This window comes from Halictus rubicundus, chromosome 16 (genome assembly GCF_050948215.1).
Source record: "Halictus rubicundus isolate RS-2024b chromosome 16, iyHalRubi1_principal, whole genome shotgun sequence".
NCBI lineage: Eukaryota > Metazoa > Arthropoda > Insecta > Hymenoptera > Halictidae > Halictus > Halictus rubicundus.
Genome location: NC_135164.1, coordinates 7,994,003 through 8,014,493, shown reverse-complemented (window position 1 = coordinate 8,014,493; position 20,491 = coordinate 7,994,003). Strand labels below are relative to the sequence as shown.

At 41.8% G+C, this 20,491-nt stretch overlaps 1 protein-coding gene across 1 annotated transcript in view; it reads left to right on the top strand.

Moving 5' to 3' along the window:
- Positions 1 to 631: 631 nt before the first annotated feature.
- Cv-c (RhoGTPase activating protein) overlaps positions 632 to 20,491 on the top strand; it is a 437,455-nt gene continuing 417,595 nt past the window's right edge. Inside the window, exon 1 of the mRNA XM_076802187.1 lies at positions 632 to 1,104. The gene's annotated coding sequence lies outside the window, so the exon portion shown is untranslated. The remainder of the gene's footprint in view (positions 1,105 to 20,491) is intronic.

Genomic DNA, 20,491 nt, shown 5'->3' with positions numbered 1-20,491 from the left:
TATCGGGGAAAAAGAGGAACGAACGGAAAGAGTAAACGCCGACGGAAAGAGGAAAGAGGAGAAACGGTAGGAAAGGGACGGAGAAAACGGAGCTGGAGAAGGAACGGGGCGATCGGTGAAGAGAGTAGGAGGAACAGAGAACGAAAGAAGGGTAGAGTGCTCGTACGGTCGGTTTGCCGCCTGCCGCGTAGTAGTAGCGTGCCGAGCGAGCAGCAAGCAGCGCCGAACGTCGTCGTCGTTTCTCAGTGTCGCCGCGGCGGTCGTGCCAGACGGTTCTGACAGTAGTTTTTCGTGGTGATCTCGCCCGATCGCAAAACTCGCGCGTCACCCCATACTGTCTCTCCCCGAGAGCGCGTGTCTCGTTCCGTGCAACCGTGTCACTTGGATTAGACACAGCATCCACGAACGGACGTGCGCCGCCCCCCCCCCCCCCTGGAACCGATTACGACCGATTCGTTTGACAACTCGCGCGGACGCGCGCGACCGAGGCCACGCTACCGTCTACGTGTCTGCGCGAGGGATCACCGAGGATATTGTCCGGCGAACCGACTTCTTCTCGGTTCGACCCTGTTTTCCCGGGAGAACAGCGCGCGTCGATCGCGAAAGGATAGTGGTTGAAACCGCGTTGGCGGGAACACGCCGATACACCGAAACCGGTGCTGCCAGTTTCGAAAGTGTGACGTCGGGACCACGTGCGACACCCGGCGCCATCCGCGTGCTCGATTTCGAATTTCGCGCGACCGCGCCGACCCGATGCGCACCGTGCCGGTTGACGAGTGCGCCGCGCGGTTCTTTCAGTGAGCTCTCCGATTGAAAAGGAGAGTAATAAACCGTGGTTTCTTGGTGGCAATCTCCCCTTCTCTCACTTTCTCTCTCTCTCTCTCTCTCTCTCTCTCTCTCTCTCTCTTCTCTCTCTTCTCTCTCCTGCTTTCTCTGTTACTCCCGCGGCCGTGCAACACACGGCGGGTGGCACATTGTAGCCGTCTCGCGCGGCGTTTGTAAATACAAGTGGATTTAACCTTGCGACCGAACACGTGGATGCATGCAGTCCTGTCGACGACGGCGTGCTCCTCACCGGCGAAACTGTCTGCACGAAAATTCTAGGTAAACACACGACGTTTCCGTTGGCAGATTGACACCGTCGCTGCGCGTTACAACACGCGGACACTGTCCGTCGAGATCGGTTCGCTTGGACCGATTATTTTTGGAGCTGCTCGTTTGACAACCCTGTCCAGTTGTTCTTTGTTAGTTCGTGGGACGAGCGGTTGGCAGAATGGAGATAATCGCGATTTTGATAGGTGTTTTAGAGGCTGTCGACTGCGCCGCTTCCCTTGCACTCCGAAAAATGCCTCGACTACAGTCGAGGATCCAATTACTGGATTAATTATACTCATTTTTGGAGCGTAACGAATATTGAAAACATTTTAGTTCCCTTACCCTGGGTATTCGAGTCGGTGCAATTGAAAACAGTAAAGAAATTAAGTACATTCGCTACCACCATTTCGTTTCGCTGCTTGCCTTCACTGTTAACCCTTAGCACTCGAATGACGCCACTAAAAATTGCTGTATCATTACTCAAAATACTTTTTACATTATTAAGTTTGTTTGTATTCAATAAATTACTAAACACTTCAGTACTGTACGAGTAAATTGCACCATTTTGGTATGTATAACATGAAGAAGAATATGTGGAAGAGAAATAGCTTCGAGTGCAAAGGGTTAAAATGTTTTACCAAGTGCAATGCACTTCCTTTACGAAATGTTAGAACAATTTAACAGAAGAGGGCCGTACAGTCTGCGAATATTATTCCGAGTACTATTACAGGAAAATAAAATATTTGTATAAAATCAATTTATCTTTGAGTGAATCGCGACATTGCGATATCTTCAATTTATTAAGATCGTTAAAATGAAAACGAAATTTGACTCTGTATTAATACACCGGGTCAAATCATTAAACTTTTCAATTTAATTTAGAAAAATTTCTACTTATACATTTGGTCTTTACCTTGGTCTACACATCGAGTCCCGTAGAAACAATGTCAAACTCGTTGGCAATTAGGTTTTACTCGTTATGCAGATCACGTGATCACGATATAAGGGTGCCAGCATAGTAGGTACAATTCTGTAGGAGATAAGTAGGTTTATGACCGTCAATGACCCTAATACTTCTACTATTTTATATTTCATTTACCCATGTTTGTTACAAATTGAAAGACACTTATTTAACCGTAGTAGAAATTAACTGTGGAAGAACAAATGATTGCTCTGGTTACAGTTCTACGCGTTATCAAACAATTCGGTATTGTCATTATTGCAAACTAGTGTCAGCAATTGACATGCTACTTTGGCATTACACAAATAAATTTCTACGATGTTCGTCATCAACAATTTCCCATAAAACGACGCCATAGCTTCACACAAATCGGTTGACAATTATTGAAAAGCGAAATATGGTTGATGGAAGTTATTTATTTTCACAATCATTAGAAAACCATTGGAAAGTGTCAAATATTTATCGCGGAACATTGTTATCATCCGTCTCGAGGGTCTTGCGTATCGGTGCTGTCTCCATGACATAACCCAGATTGCAGAGTAGTTTACACGAATGTTTAGAAGATTAATTTGAAATTAACGACCGATCATCGTCGTTTGTAATACCTTCTTTATTGCTCCTAGGTATCGAACTCTTTAATGGCAGATCGTTATCTTCGATGGCGGTCTCTGTGTCGCCCTTATCAGTGGCTTCACTACCATCTGATACTCGCGATTACGCGAATACTACTGTCATGATCAAATCGATGTTACAACTGTACACGATTTAATTCATCGATTAACCCGAAAGTATCGTTGAACAGCTGTTAAACTTTTATCGATGGTTACTCGAATTGGACAATGAACGATCATCGAGTTTGAATCTTGACGTTTTATTACTTCCGGTAGTAATCATTTAAATAGACGTACTAATAAAATGGTGCTCAATTTGATCAGTCAAGGACAGAATTTCAAATCACTTATATAAGATCATTTTCAATTTCAAATGAGGAGGATCCTGACCGTGTTATTTGTTACATCATATTTTGTTGCATTATACAAGCTTGTTTAAAGAAGATTACCAATTAGAACACGTTCCTCATCGCCTTGGAATCTAGAACTGCACTCGTTCTCATTTAACATTGTAGTCATGGTTCACTTTGTTTCAAACGATACTGCCTGAAAGTATAATTCTCGTGCCCGGTATAGCAGTTATAAATATTCACGCTAACTTCCCTCAGGGTCAGCGCTAAATCTTTACGATAAGAAGTGAAACTATTTAAAATACCAGCTTTTTATTCGTAATTACTTGAAATCTGAATTTGTAACAATCGGTAGAAAAATTCAGAGTTTAAGACATCGAGTATCGTTGTAGATTCGATGGTCCCGTGACATGAATTATGCTATACGCAGATCAATTGGGGCACACTAAACTTGATGAGATACCTAGAGATAAATGAGATAAAGAGACACTAAGAGATAAATGCTCTTCAAGATCCTCGCAGATCCTCCTGCGCCCCACTCCCGAAATCACTGCCATCTCCTGATGGACGCACAGTGCACGATTGATCCCGGTTAATTCTTGTTAAAGTGTGTCAAAAGAATCGGACATAACGATTTACACGAAGGGAAGATTGTGTTGTTCGCGCGGTGCTTCGGCTAAGGACTCAATGAATCGAAAAAGGCGTCTGACGGTGCACCAGCAACAAACAGTCGTAGTGGTTCCGTAATCGATCGATTTATCGATCGGCCGATCGCTATCTGCCGGAGACTCGTTCAGCAAGTACGCGCGTTTCTCGAAGGCGAAATCCTGATTACGATTCCGCGCAATGTCGCAGTGACATCATCGAGGATCATCATCCTGTTGGAATTCCCTGCCGATAAAATTTGCACGCGATAACTGGGAATCTTTTGCGACGCAAATTCTCGCTCGAGGCTCCTCTCGTCTGCCGAAAAATTGGTATTCATGCTTTCGACGATGGCCCGCCCGGATTACATCGACGCCCGTTTCGATTAATTTCGTATTGAAATTCAGATCCCCGTTTCGCTCGTCACGATCGCAAGGATTACACACCTACCTCGCCTTCGAAACTTAATTCTTTGATTTTTCGACACCTCTCTGGAGGGCACGGGTAACAGTACAATGGGACTGGTACCGGGATTACTTTCTTAATTATTTATAAACACCACTCTTCCTCGTGGCAAATGCTGAATCATTATTTTATTCGCGAGGTCGTTGGCACCGGTTTTGAAAGATCTTTTTATGGCTGTTGCGATTGAAGAGATCGATTCGAGTTTCTCGATTTTGTAAGTTGTTAAATTAAAGGTTAGACTACAGGTTAGATTATATATATATAAATGTTTACATGACTCATTTGTGTCGAGCGAAATGTGAATCGGTTATTTAATAACACGTCTGAGAAACAAAACATGCCAAGATTGTATTCTTGTTGAATTATGCAAGCCTCGGGGTATGCACAATTGGAAGGGGGTATAAATAGCCTGTGAGTATTGTAGAATGATAGGAGATGGCAAAATACTGGTAAAATATTTATTAGAATTAGACACGCGGATTTTTAGGCAAAATAAAAATTGTCCGCGTTGACTATTAAATTTTCGAGTACTTTTTGGGGGATCGAGTAGAACTACTCGAACACTATTTCTTCGTAGCAATGAACCCTGTTGGTCTTCAAAAAGCGTGCACTATCCTTGCTTGAGCCGACCCGGAGCGTCACTGTTTATATTAGAACGATAAGGAAAAGATCTGTTCCGCTCAGGTGAGCGTACCAGCAGGCGGGTTAAAATGATCTGACATTCGTTCAGCGGGAGTGAACAGCACAAAAGTCAGAGAAGATATTATCCACGTAAAACTTAGCCTTGTGTTAGACGCGGGGTTGGCATGTGTCACACAGTCTTTTATTCGCTATCGTGTCTCTGCAAAACTAAAAATATCGGAGCAATCTCCTTTCAGGTGCCTTCGGTTGTTCCCCTACCCATCAATTATTTTCTATAATATTTAAAAAATAACTTTTCATATTATTTTCATATCTTGCATACGGCAAATTTTATTTTACTGAAGTTTCTCATAACCAGATCGCGTATCTTAATGCAAAATAGTATGTTTCACTCTCAAGAAAAGGAAGTTAAACAGAAATCTATTTCTTTTGTTAGTAATTTAATTAGTTGAAAATAACGTGTCTATATACTTGCATTCTTTCCAGTGTTTTACTTATCTTTAGCATAAAATCCACAGTCTATTCATAAAACTACTTTCAATGACGTAGGTGACGTACGTTATCCAGGTAGACCGGAAGAAATGATAACAACCAGATTGATATTGTCTTGCATCGTTTATCATGACTGAATCCTCGTGCGAAATAAAAATCGATCCTCGTCGTAACAAAGTGGAGTAAAAAATAGAAATCTATAACTTTTGTTAGTAATTTAATTATTTGAAAATAACGTGTCTATATACTTGCATTCTTTCCAGTGTTTTACTTATCTTTAGCATAAAATCCACAGTCTATTCATAAAACTACTTTCAATGTCGCAGGTGACGTACGTTATCCAGGTAGACAGGAAAAAATGATAACAACCAGATTGATATTGTCTTGCATCATTTATCATGACTGAATCCTCGTGCGAAATAAAAATCGATCCTCGTCGTAACAAAGTGGAGTAAAAAATAGAAATCTATAACTTTTGTTAGTAATTTAATTATTTGAAAATAACGTGTCTATATACTTGCATTCTTTCCAGTGTTTTACGTATCTTTAGCATAAAATCCACAGTCTATTCATAAAACTACTTTCAATGTCGTAGGTGACGTACGTTATCCAGGTAGACAGGAAAAAATGATAACAACCAGATTGATATTGTCTTGCATCATTTATCATGACTGAATCCTCGTGCGAAATAAAAATCGATCCTCGTCGTAACAAACTGGAGTAAAAAGTAGAAATCTATTTTCTTTCTCAATGGATTTAATGACTCGAAAATTTGGATTGCTTTTGTCGCTTTGCACAACATCCAAACGTTTTAAGTCTGAGACAGTGCAGAAAAAATTTTCGAGCCGACAAGGGTCTCGGTATTGTAACGCACAGCCGTTGCCACTCTGACAGTCGCATTCCCTCGCATTATTGCGGCGAAGGGGCTCGTATAGGATTTACGTGGAGAGCGGGATTGTCGTTGTATTAACTGCGAATGATTGCAAAACCGAAAAGTCCAGTTGGGCCGCGACAACGCCGTATCCCGCGAATCCTTTGCACAAGCTAGGGGATCGAGCTATTTCTGTCAGCCGAATCCCACGCGATGCTGATGAGCAATTTCTGCGAACGTGTTTCGCTTTCAATCAACGATACACCGTAAGTTTCCCAACAATACTCGCTCCAGAATCTATTGTTCGTTGTAACGATGCGAGGATTACTTTGAAACGGATTCGGCCTCTCGTTTGTCAACGTTTCGCGCGGACGAGGACGTTGAAAAGCTGAACGCATTTCATGCGTCTTCATCGTTAGAAACCATCTAGTTTTGTATTTTGTAAAAGATATCGATCATTTTTCCATTATAGAGAAACCCGTCGAAAACTATCTGCTGTCGTACTTGTTAAAGGTAGTGTCCATTTTGTGAAGACGACGAAGTCGAAATCGATTTGACGTTGCAGAAAGATTAGTATTCTTTGCCGCTGTTCCCTTCTGATTCGGAATATTTTCAAGGATAAGTGTAATTGTTTGCTGAAACGATTACAGTCCTTCAAACAACAGTGTGTAACACATTCCGCGAATATTGAAAATTCAAGAATTAGTTGCATGTTGCATTGAGAATCGTTAGAAGATCTCGAAGTCCAAGTCTTTTTGTAATGCGGCGTCCTTATCTGTGAAAAACGCTGAAAATCGCACATAACTTTTGAACTACTGATCTCCTACGATTGAAACTTGGATTTCCGGCATTTTCTCGCCAAAATCTACAGGATTGCGTAAAAAAGGTTAAAAATTCCTGGTTTCCTGAAGCAAAGTTTAGTCGACGTAAGAGTTGAATTTAAAATGATGCTTCTAATGTATCATTCACAATACATACAACTAGAAATATAACAAAGCACACGACTAGCGACTAGTTTAACTTATTTCTATCATTTTACGTGCTTGTGCATACTACTAGGAATAGTGTTGTAGAGTAATTCATACAGTAACCATGAATCCACGACGACCAAACAGAATTCGTTCGTCTAGGATAGCGTTACGCCGTAGAAAGAGACATATGGTGTTGTTGTGAAGCAGTGGTTTTCCCCGTACCGATCGAATTCTTATGGGGAACACGTGCGAGTTACTGCGGATGGGATCACGAAATCATTTCTTCGACCATAAATCGCTGTTACGTGATGTTTCCGGCCGGATCGTCAGCCTACCGACTTGTGAATGACGGCCGAACATTTATCACCTCCGAATAAACATAATGCGCGTGTATCGTCAAACCGTCGAGTCACATAGATACTCGTGTTTGCAGTGAACGAGCCTTTTTCTTTGTAACAGGCTATCGACCGTGATAAGATTGCGACTCCGATTTTCTCCCCTTCGGTTATGGTCGTCAGGATCAAAGTGTTTGTAATCAGAAGATTCTAGTGTCTTAGGTCAAGGGATGAAGCGGTCGTCGAGTCTCCTCACTCGGTCCACCGCGTTTATTTTCTCGAGAACCTTCTCTTCGTGTGTTTGCTATAATAATTTCTCTAACGACAGTAACAGTAGGTGTACGAAAGTAGTCGCTGGATTGTGTCACATACATTTTCTGTAAAATAAAAATTGAATTAATCGTAGGATGTGGGAGCTAAATACATACTTCTTCCAGTTTTTAACAATTTCAATAAGTTGAAAGTAACACATAGTTATTAATTTCTTTTAATATTCGCTGCTGCGTCAAGTTTCGCCTACTTATTTCTGCCGTAAATGTATAAAATCCACATTCAAGCAATCACTACACATAATGATCCTACGAGGTCCAAAAATTCCCACGAAGTAATTTGAATATTGAAAGTGATATTGGAAAGTTGAAACAGTAGCGGTTACTTCAACCTTTGGAATTCTAAAAGTGGGGTTTATTTGCACAAATATTACGATCAAAATGAATTTCTGAATTAACATGTACGGACGTGTGATTGACTCTTTTCCTGGCGCTTGCGCTTTCGTGAGAATACAAGTGAAACTGAAAAAATTTTATATTGAAATTGTCAAATTTTGGACTCCGCCGTTCAGTTCGTAAGGCTTTCCCTTCGCGTCCGAGGAAGCTAAAAATAAGTAGGTGTGTCAGAGATCGGTATACGAAGAATATTGAAGCAATGAAACATTTTCTCGTCACTCGGCTAAACCATTTGTAAGCAAACGCTGTGAACCAAGTTTTAAGGGGCAATATATGCACCGTTTTCCTGCGCGTTGCAACGACCACGTGGTCGACACGTGTAGCTAAACCTTCAAAACAGTTTACGCCAATGCTGTGCTCTGCGCTGCAGCCTGCAGCCCCCCACCCCTCTCCAAAACGGAAGCAGCGATCATGTTTACAGAATCTTTCAAGGTTCGTCCCGGGCTTTTCGACACTTTACATCACCGTTACCATTATGATTGTTCGATTGTCGGCCGGGTGGCATATACAAGTTTATTTTCTGACTCTGTGCTGTTCATCTTTCTTATTCTTTGGTTTCGCTTCATTTACGTTTCATATGGGGTTCTGTAATTTTACTTTCTGCACTCAATTGATGCCGTTTCTGTAGGGAAATTCATAACGATCTAACCTATTATTGGCAATAATGGAATACTATTTTTCATCCACGTGGGAACAAAGTAAACCGATAAATAAATATCAGTAAAGAAATTCGGGAACCCTTTTCACTTTTTTCTCTTCGAAACAAAATGCTTAGCTCTCAAGAATGCTTTAACATGAAAGTTGACGAAGCAGCAATCTTGCTCAGAAATTATTTAGCTCTTTTATCTATTTGATTAACACTTTTTAGTAGAAATTATATTTGGATAGCTGTCACTTTGCTGTCTGTAGCTTTGTAGCTTGTAGTTTTTTTTTTATAGAAAGAGAATTCAGAATTAAAACGTTTGTATTATTTCAGCGTAGAATATTTGTTCCAGGAGCATCCACTATTTTTATCTTGCTATAATGAACATTAACTTTGGACTTTGGGTTGAGAGGATGTCAGGATGATGGAATTGTATACAGAATAAAATGCGAATCAGAAACAGACTGTGTGTACGTTTCCGTCGAAAGTACAGGCGTTGTAAGTACTGCAAAGAGCAATAACGACATTTTACAATTACACAAGAGCCAGTAACAGAATCGTGTGTACAAGCGGCATCAATCGCTGTTATTGAATAACGTTATTGCGAACAATGTTTCCACAACCGTGCCATCATTGTCCGACTTCTGTTCCTATTTGCATTCTCGCAGATAAGTGCTCAACTCATCACCGTGAGCGTCATCTGTTTGCTTTCTCCGCGTCTCCCGCGCGTATGGTGCGATCTGTGACCCAGTTCGTAACACAATGAAATCGTACAATTAATTCGACAGAACCACCTCTGTAAACAGTAAATGATTTTTCCATATTTTCTACGTATGTGTAAACGTGTCCAGCCAAATTTAATGAACCGAATCGATAAAGGTATTCGTATAAACGAGTAATTTACCGTTCTTCATTAAATTCGGTATTTGCATCCATGAAAATCATAACTGTGCACATATATGATACAAGGTGCATTCTCGCTAACATTCGTTATTATTGCTACACTATTTTCATTTAACAGACCGACTGTGGAAATTATTTTGAAGTGAACCTACATGTATGTTCTCGTAATTACATATTCTAATAGACTTAATTACAGTTTAATCAATAACTTGGAAAGAATATAGTTGACACCTCTGCTGCGCACAGTTGCTTCTCACATTTTTACTTTCGGTTATAGTCTAGTTTCAATTGTGAGGATTTTTATACAGTTATCGAAGATAGTTATCTTGTATTTTATTAATTTTCTTGATCTTCTTCATATTGGATAATGAATTATAGTCCTAAAGTTCTATGTACTGTTTTTTGTGTGTGAAATGAAAGCAGCAAATGCGACGGATCCAATTTTCCCTATTACTATCAGTTTTGTCGTTGCCAGCACAAGATAACCACTCTGTGTCATCATTATCAGCATCTATGTGTAACAGCACTATCACTTTCTTTTTCCTTTCTCTCTTCTGGTCTATCTTTCGTAAACAAACCCCATAAATTATGATTCGATCTTCCGTTAACGTTCATAAATCTTCTTAAAGTGCATTTTTCGCGCGAAAGATCAGATCACTTATGTTCGCCATTTAACACGTACGTTCTTATTTCTATATTTTTTAATAGACATGCAGCCTGTGTCCATTCGCTTTCTATCAGCTGAAAAATTCATTTATAAATCTAGCAAAAGAATTAGGGTTACCCGTAAGTAATTCCGTCTCTTGATACAGTGTTTTCTCGATATATGTCCCAAGTATCTAGCCGATAAAAGTCTACTACGTTCGGCGTGGATCAAAGAATAGTGTCTCCTGCCCGATATATGTCCCTGGTTAGACCCAAGTTGTGGACATATATCGAGAAAACACTGTGTCTTTATAGAATTTTATTTCACTTAATATTTAACACAGATTAATTAACCTTTAGAGACTCGGCATATTTCCATTGAAAACTTGACCTTCTTCTATATAAATATATGGATATAAACAATATGTTAGTGGCCACCCTCCGGTCCACTACAGATTAATGACAGTTTAATTTCACAGTAAGCTCACTGTGTTAATGATTAGTACGTAGTCCACGAATTAGGTGGCAATGCTTAATCAATCTGTGGAAACTATATTACTTATGGGTACCCCTGATAATTCCGTCTCCCATTTCTGCTGGTGGTACTGAGTGTGCTGTTCTCTTGTTAGTCTACATGAAAATCCTCGATCACGTCCGCGAATGAGTCCACGCAAGACAAAAACGGAGTGGACTGAACCGGCCACCGTGGAAACAGTCGCGTGTAGTTTATAGTCTCGCATTGTGCCGGCATGCTCGATCGGAGATGGCGCTTAGCGATGAAATTCCTTTTTGCCGCGCTTCTGTGGAAATACGTGGCCGGCATGCGTGTCGAGCGATCTCCGCGAAAAATACCACCGTGACTCACGGTGTCCGCGGTAGCTTCATATGCTACCATAATCGAAGGGCCCGAGGGCCAAGGATCCTTTGTCTCGTCCGATCGACAATTTTGTTTCGTAGCTGCCCGTCGAGTACAGCTCACTTCAATTTGCAAAGTTCGGGAACCGGAAGTAAAATTCTTCCGTTACAGTTCAGCGTTTGTGTGGAAGTAATTCACTCAGCAAGAGAATTGGGCTTAGCGAGTACGACACTTCGAAAGGATGAAATGTGAACGGGAAAAAAATTTCAAATTCGGTCACTTTCGTCTTAACCTTCCGCACGTGGTCCCAGTGGATTGCTGAGATTCTCCTGATTAAAACGAGTACAAACATGACGTGGATCGGTCCACTTTTGTAAATTTTATACATAGATATAGGACAATGTTCTTAATTTTGTTTTGTACATTCTGTAAAACGACATGCTCGGACTCATTTTAACACTAGTTTTACAGGACCCGTGAAAATGACGGGTTCTAATTTTATTTCCTTAGGTAAATATTATTTAAAAAATGGCTGAAAACTTGGACAGACACGTTCTTCTTATTTTATAAAGTAATGTAAAATACTCGCTTGTAATGCTCCGTAAACCTAGTGTTAATCAGGAAAATCTGAAAGATCCACCGATACTACGTTCGAAAGGAATTACTCAAGTTGAAATTTTCTTTCTTGCATGATCACCACTTACGCTCGCGGCGTCTCTTTGAAGTGCGACTGTCCCGTTCCTCTAGCAGTTTGATTCTGTTTCTGAGGTCAATTCTCAGGTGAAAAGAGGAAGAAATGGCGGGGATGGGTCGTGGAAATCGAAGTGTAACAGATTTCGCAAATTCGTGTGAGCACTACCGTGCGATCGGGTCCTTTTATCTCCGGCGGCCATAAACGAACGTGCGCCATAGGTGTTCGCTCATTTCTCTGAGTTACGCTCGGCATTTTCTTAGATTACGAGCAGTGACAACATTAGTCGCCGGCTATTACCAGCCCGTAACTTTGAATTCCCGCCGAACCGACGCAATTACGTACGAGCGGTGCGCCGATGACAATCGAGTATTTATTCCTCGACGGAAGTAATGTATGGCGCGGATTGATAATGCAAATGCCGGTTTGCAACGAACGGCTCTCGCTGTTTCGCATAGTCGACTTCTGTGCGACGGCGTAGCCTTCGCTACGGTGGAATTATAATTGTCTGCATTGTTTGCGAATTGTTCATTATTCATCGGCCGTTTTAACGAACCGCTGAACGTTCCTTTGGAACAAATGAGCGAGGCAGAGGTTGGGTAACGGAAGTGGAACCATTGCGAATCGTTGTACCGAGGAATGTCTTTGTTTGATGGATTACGATCTATTTTCTTGTTGCAATACCACGAGATATGGACACCGACAACCTACCTTGACAATCTACATTAAATTAAGCAGTACCCACTGTCTGTCCATACATAGTTTCAAACCATAACCGAGTGAAATATTACTTCAAATACTAAGCAGTAAACGGTCTATTCGAAATTGTGCGTGCACTAAAAAATGAACATTTCATTTCTGAGAAAGGTTTTCAAAATGGTATTGAAGGTTCACGTTGACCGTCAAATGTATAAATTATTTTAACGTCTGCAGTGCTCATGATATTTTGCATAAGTCTTTATTATGAAGGTATATATTGGTAAATAATGATTCAAAAAATGGGCATTCAAAGAATTTTTCTGATATTTTCAGAAGAACGTGAGTTGTTAGAGGAACTATAGTAAACGGGTAATTCTATTTTTTTTTTAAGAATATTAAAAAAATATTGCTTCGTTCCGAATTATTAAATATTGCTTCTGAAAACATTCGCGTACACTTAATATCTCTCTCCTTATTAGTATAAACAGTGTCCTATTACCATTTTGGCATTTTCCTTTATGGCTATGAAGACTGTGATGGTAACATTGCAAACTTAGAATTGTGACGATATTAAGTCGATAATGCTTCGGGGATTCGAAGTGTTACAAAATACAAATAATACAATTGGCTTCAAGGTCACTATATACCAACATGGCGGCGCCCTTCCCTGTTAAGAACGCTGAAAGTCGCACATCTTTACACACGGATAACTTTCGAACCAGTGATCTCCTACGATTGAAACTTGGATTTTCGGTATTCCCTTGCCAAGATCTACGGGACAACATAAAAAAAAGTAAAAAATTCCTGGTTTCCCCAGGTAAAGTTTAATCAAACTCTAGTTTGTACCTGTTTCTACTTGGTCGAGTAGCCACACTCGAAAAGAAAGTACCTCAACGTTCTCCTTGATCTACTGGATCGCAACGTAAACAAGTTATGTTGTATTTGCTGCTTGGTTTTACGAAGCAGTCGTTTCGGTCTGATCAAAAGCGAACAGAAAATCTAGAAGAGGCTTCTTAATCTTGTTAGTCGCAGCTGTGCCAATTTATAATGAGCCATAAATCAGTTTTGAAACTCGTACGTCCGTATCACACTGTTTACGTTGGAACAATATTTCGAAGTGGCGGAGTAGAACTTGAAAATAGAGCGCACGCAAACGTTTATTTTCGAGATAAAACAGCTCTTGAAACGTCAGAGGCGGGCCCGGTGGAGAAACCGCACGGGCGACTCGAAAGGGAAATTTGTTTAGTTATTGATTTATAATGCAACCGGGGCGAACCGTTCCGCGATTCGAACGGAAGCACCGATTCCGTTCACGGGGAGCCTTTTCAAAGTCTATTAGGTTTCTTGGTCGCCAACGCGCGTCCTCTGCACTCCTCTCTCTCTCTCTGTCTCTCTTTCTCTCCCTTTCTCTGTTACTTCTGCGAACCTTTACGCGCCTCTACGGAATCGGCCGCATCTCCGGCTATGATTTACATCCCACATTTATGACGCAACGTAAAATCGTGCAGAACTTTTCGCCAGCCGGCGGACACGGTGAGCCAGGAGCGGTTAAACGCCCTCTCTTTCCGTCGCCTTCTTCACTCTTTCCGGCATCTTGCTTCGTCCTGCGCACGCCCTCGGCTCGCGCATCTCGTAACACGAGCTATGAAATATTTTGCACACGATGCGAACCTTCCTCCATCGATTCGAGCACATTCCGCGGGCAATCGCAAAGTTAGGGTCGAACCGAGCGGTTCCCATTCGCCAAATCTCTTCATCGCGGTCACTACATCCTCTCGAAGACAGTAAAAGACTAATCAGTTAATGTTTGAACAAGCTTACGATGGATTAGGATTAATAGAACGAGGAGTCTTCCGAGCTGTTAATTGAAAATAATTTCTATGAAGAATTCCACGGTTTATTTAACCTCCGCGGCCATAACCGGCTGCTACGCCTCAATAACTGTCGCCGCTTATTCCGGCAGAGAACCATCGAATCGGCATTTGATACGCGCAACAGCGTGCGCCACGTTCCTCGAGCACGGCGCGTAACTTGCAAAAATGGAGACGTCTGTTAATTTTTATGGAACTAGCATTGACGATGACTGACGCGGAGAACGGTTAAGCGCATTCCCCTCCGTCTATCTTTCAATGGTTTATCGTACGGTCGCAGACATCTGTATATCTAGCAGTACGATGTATGAAATATTTATGTGCAACCCGGCCTTTATTCGCTTGACATCAATGCGCTTCCCCCTTTCGAAATGCATTAGTAGCGATGCGTCTACATTATCAGATCGGTGGCTTCGCGTGGACGTCGAACAATGCGTCCGTATTCGTAATTTTATTAAAGGAAAAATCGAACGTTTCGTCGGGCAGCTTGCGATCCCGAAGGCTGAAGCTTCAGAATTTGAAAGCACGCTTCGTGTCACCTGGCCACCTGGTTCTGTACACGTTCCTGTTGAGAAATGGCAAAATTATTAAAATTATAACTGTACTATAGATTTTACGCGTTTATAGAAGAAACGAATAAGCGGACTAGGAAGCTGTGGACACATTAGAAGAATCTAAATCTTCGATTTATTGCACTCGGGAAAAAGGGGAAATAGATTTTCTAACGGTAAGACAGCTTCTAATTTGCGTAGTTTGAAAATTTGCACCGAAACCATGAAGTCTAGAATATTATCGAACGTCCTAGGACGTTTTCTGTCTTTGTTGTGAAATTAAAGTGTCGAGAAGAAATGATTTTTAATCGCAGAGACGTGTTTATCCACGTCTTCTCTTTATTCTCGGATTCTAGAATTTTAATGGGTCTCCCGGTTTGATTGGTCTTTTATTCCGATTGTTCTACGGTTGGTAACAAGCGGCAGACGGGACGGGGGTTTAAATATGTTGTAAATTCTTGGCTGAACTGATAGGTTTATCGACAAAGAAGAAGGCGTACGGTGCATCTGAATGTACATACACGTCAGTTCGACGAAGTAATTTATTATTTGAGAAGTATTCGCTGTTAATAAAGCCCGGTGCCAGGTAGGAAGCTAGACGGCCGCTCACGACCGTACAAGAAACAATGACTAAAACGATGGAAAATTAACGAGCCTGCTCGAGCAACAAGACTTTGGCACCGACTTGTTGTTGTCACTGTTTTTTAACGGACTGAAGGATACTAATAGTGCGTAGTTCTTCCGAAGAAATAAGTTGGCTATCGTCGGAGGCGAATGGTTTCTCATTTTTCCGGGCCGATGATCGAACGAAACTCTAGCGTGTACAATGATACGGAAACAATCGACATTTTTCCCGTGTCAACGACGTCTGTAGAATATTGCAGATTTTGTTTAAATCGATGGCACGTTTTCCGAAGGGTCGCTTTCGCGCCGTTTCGGAGGTATACCGTGTTTGGTCACCATTCTTTCGCATGATAATTTCGACATCGCGAAACGTTCGACTTCGGTACGCGGAAAAGACACTTCATCATCGTTCGCGAAACACGCGGTAACACGCGGTTTAAAATTATGCCTGACGTGTCTACTACTTTCACGTGGAATTACATAGCCGAACGCGTTCCGTTCGACGAGCTCGTATACAGCTCGCGTGGCTCTTGCAAAATCGAAACAACGATTCGCGGGACACGTAAATGTCGCTCCCTTTAGGGCACACGGTTACGATTCTCAACGAGCTCTTACTTTCGCCGCGCATGTCAGAAAATTAACCACTCGCGCTCCGTCTAACTGCTAAATTGCCCTGGCAATTGTTCGCGGAAGAACCGCGAAAAGAAGACAAACAAACTGCACTGATCAGCTTAACCGTTAATCGTTACCCGGCTGCGGACGTTCAGGCAATTTTCCAATTTTTGTAGGCAAACTTTGAGAAAGTGCGAGACCTTATTTTCAGCGAATTCAATGGAATCTAGCATTTTTTGCAAATTTTCTGAAGCCATAAATGCATTAAGATCCGCAGTCTGATCATTACCCTATTACGTACTCCATATTAATTTCATATGTTATTGATTTTGCTAATCGATCGTATTAATGCTGCCACATGCAATTCAAGATCAAAATAATTGCAAGATTAAAAGAATACTGTTTCAAAGTAGACTAGAAGAAAAGTTTTGTTAGACACGAATGAAAATTGCAACGGATTCCGAATTTTGACTCTTTTGCTATACTTTGAAAATTTGAAAGAATTTCTAGACATTAATCTGTTTGACATCAGCTTTCAAAATGTTTGTAATCAAGAATATTAGAAACGATTGTTGGCGATTATGGAGCTTGTCTGGAGCTTTCTACAATTGAACAAAAGCAGGAGAGGAAAATGTTTCTTGCGAAGTGATAGGCGCGCATCTGCCGCTGTTTAGGTCACCGGAAGTCGCAGCCAGCACGCTGGGAAGTGTGGGCAAGCTTCCTTTGATACAGCAGCTGATATGTGTGTTTCTCTGGCAGATTTTAGTTCTTTGTCACGAAGGATGTGCTTTTGGGTCGCTTTCGATACGATTGTCTAAATTTATATTCTAAAGAAATGTAAAATTTGAGATTCATACATTACACTACAATTCGCAGCGTGCCAATATTGCTTTACTACATTGACACTTCAGACACTTAATCAAAAGACCGTGGGTCTTTATATAAAATAAAAATTTTCCAAGTTTACTGTAAGACACCGAAATTAATATTTTAATAAATTTAATATGTCGAATATTATGTCAATTTTATTTTATTATAAATTCACAAAATCCGTCTATTTAATTAGACATCGAACGATAAAAATATCTGACCGCAGCCACAAACTTTTCAAAGAAATTTTGTTAACGCAACGAACGCTACATTTCGAGTCAACGTACTATAGTATTTTAGGCAATCGACTGACATCTGTATTCGCTGAAAATTAATTGAACGGTACGTCAAAAAAGCTGTTCGTTGAATCACGCCATAGGTCTGAAAGTACCGTAAGTTTCAATTGTTATGCAGTCACGATCGCTATCACGAGAAAGCTGGCTCCCGAGACGTACGTATCTCGAACGTAATTAAGATTACCCCGAATGATCCAATTTCACGTTGACCGATGCGCAATCCGAAGGAAATAAAATTAATTGCGCCCACGGAAAACCGTGTACAGCGTGTAGGTACAGTCCGTACGGGACAGTGATTCTGCGTTTGATCTCGAAGCGTGTTGCGCATGGACGTCATTCGTCGAGAAATACGACCGAATGACAGGCTAAGTGTCGGTCATTACCACGCGTTATTGACTGCGAGGTACTAAGAAAATTAAATTCTCACTTGGGGTTTGCTCGCGCGCCGCTATGCATCCGAATAGATGTAATCGCGTGTTCACAGAATCGAAGTTATTATTGACGTTTCTATATTATCCTTTGCGAATCGACCGACTATTAAACGTCATTTCTGGTCTATCATCTCCGGCCTTTCGTTTCTAAATAACTCGGCTCGTTCTTTGTTGAAGGTTCTCTGCGAGAGATGATACGTCAGTGAAAAATGACTCACAGTGCACCTACAGAAGAAACATAAGATATGACCGTGAATGGTGAAATATTTCAAATTCGATACAGACATTACAATAGCTCATAAAGTGAACGCTGAAATTTGTCTAATATCATGGAATTTAAAACGACCCTGTCTTTATCTAAAGACAAATAATTCTCAACGATCCTACGTCTTTAATGAACAAATTAGCCGTGCACTGTGGTAAATACAGTGATTTCTCTATATATGTCGCCGAGGGCTGGATGGTAAACGTCGCGGAATTATCCCCGCTACCGCTCGAGAGGCCTAGGGCACCGAGGAGTGTAAACATAACACGGCTCTGGTATCCACGGCTCTCCTGGACGAAACATGACGCTGGCAAGACCCGTGTTGCTGACATGTATCGAGAAGTCACTAAGAAATACTCAAAGAGAAAGTTAGCCTACCTCATTAATGTACACTGTGTCCCACGAACTCTGTCCACTAGAATATCTTGCTTGTTTCAAACAATACGAGAAAATGTTACGTACAAAAGTTGTAGGGTTCAAGAAACTACATAATTGCAAATGGAGGCGTACAGAAGATATATATGCAATGTCCAGTTTTTATGCTCGATTTCGATATATTGGCGTATTCCGAGTATAAAAGTACTAAAGTGTCCTAAAACTGACCGTTCTTGATATAGCAAGTTTTGTGATACTACGAATAATAAAACATTTTTCATAATTCTTCGTCCGATAGTATAATTCATTGCAACGGAAAACCACAGTCACTTTAACTGTAAAGTACTCTTGTCGCCTACGCTTGTTCGAAGGTATTCGAAGCACGCGTCACAAAGTCTCACTATCATCCAGCTCAGGCTTGCCGAGTCCAATCTACGAGTAAAGATCTCTACACTGGGGTCCATAGATCTGGAGGTGTCCAAACATGAGTTCCTAGGTGTACAGTATACTGTCCTCTAGAATCGTAAACTTCCTGTTCGAATCTCCGAAATCCAGCAATCATTCTGTTCGCGATCCTTCAGCTCGAGATGATCCCCAGGACTCCGGAGGTCCTCGGCTCGTGCAAACCTTCGACTCGTCCTTTTCTTTACATCAGCGATTGTTAACACGGGATTGTTAAGACGGGACGCGTCTCTTCATCAATTCCTTCTTGATCGCCAGCTTGTACTAACCCTAGATTTGGTTAATCAGGATACAGCCTTAAGGAATCCGCGTGCTAGGCTAAAACAGGGGACGCGTCTCTTCATCGACTCCTTCTTGATCGCCAGCTTGTACTGACCTTAGATTCGGTTAATCAGGGTGCAGCCCTTAAGGAATCCGCGTGCTAGGCTAAAACAGGGGACGCGTCTCTTCATCGACTCCTTCGTGATCGCCAGCTTGTACTGACCTTAGATTCGGTTAATCAGGGTACAGCTCTTAAAGAATCCGCGTGCTAGGCTAAAACAGGGGACGCGACTCTTCATCGACTCCTTCTTGATCGCCAGCTTGTACTGACCTTAGATTCGGTTAATCAGGGTACAGCCCTTAAAGAATCCGCGTGCTAGGCTAAAACACGGACACGTATATCGTCTCTTCATCGACTCCTTCGTGATCGGCAGCTTGCACTGACCCTAGATTCGGTCAATCAGGGTACAGTCCTTAAAGAATCCGCTGGCTCTCTGAGTGGTACACTAAACCCGTCTGTCCCCGCGTCTCGCGTCCTTATATATCGGAATCGACCGCGTGTAAAACCAGTTTTGCGACTCGAGACTCGCGAGAGGATAGAGCACCTTATACTCGCTACACGCGGCCTGCTAAGCAAAATGGTTCACACTGATCACGGTTAATTGTATTTTTCGTGTCTCCCTTTTCTCCCTTTTCTCCCTTCTCCCTTCGGCCCGGCCTTCGGGACTCTTCTGCTCGCTGGATTGTGTGATCCATTCAGGGTATCTCTCGTTCAGCCCGTGTACATATCGTGTGTCGCGAGCGTTCCAAAGCCGCTTCCAGAGTTTTTCTGCAAGGATGGCTCGTCGCGTTGCGGCTGCCAAGCGTTTCCTCGCATGACACTCTCTGCGTCTTGCATGGGGGACCAGACTCGCGGACTACGGCAACTTGGGTCGTCGTCGAGGACCTTGTTTTACGGCTGGCGTTATTTTCCCCGTGAAATTTTCATCACGGAAGGAGAGATTCACGACTTCCCGGACGACAGGGTAACTGTACTACTCTCGCGGTCGTTTGTCGATTCGTCGACGACAGTGTTTGTAAATCAATTTTGAAACACTTTGTCGGACGTACTTGTGCGCCGCTTATGGCACTCCGAGAGTATCACGGTCGTATCTCGACACGTGTTCACGCGAGTCGTGCGAGTTGCAAGTATTTCAAATTTGTGTAATTGAACACTTCGATCGGCTAACTGGAAACCCCAAAAATTCCATAAAATCAAAGCGAGTTATTTAAT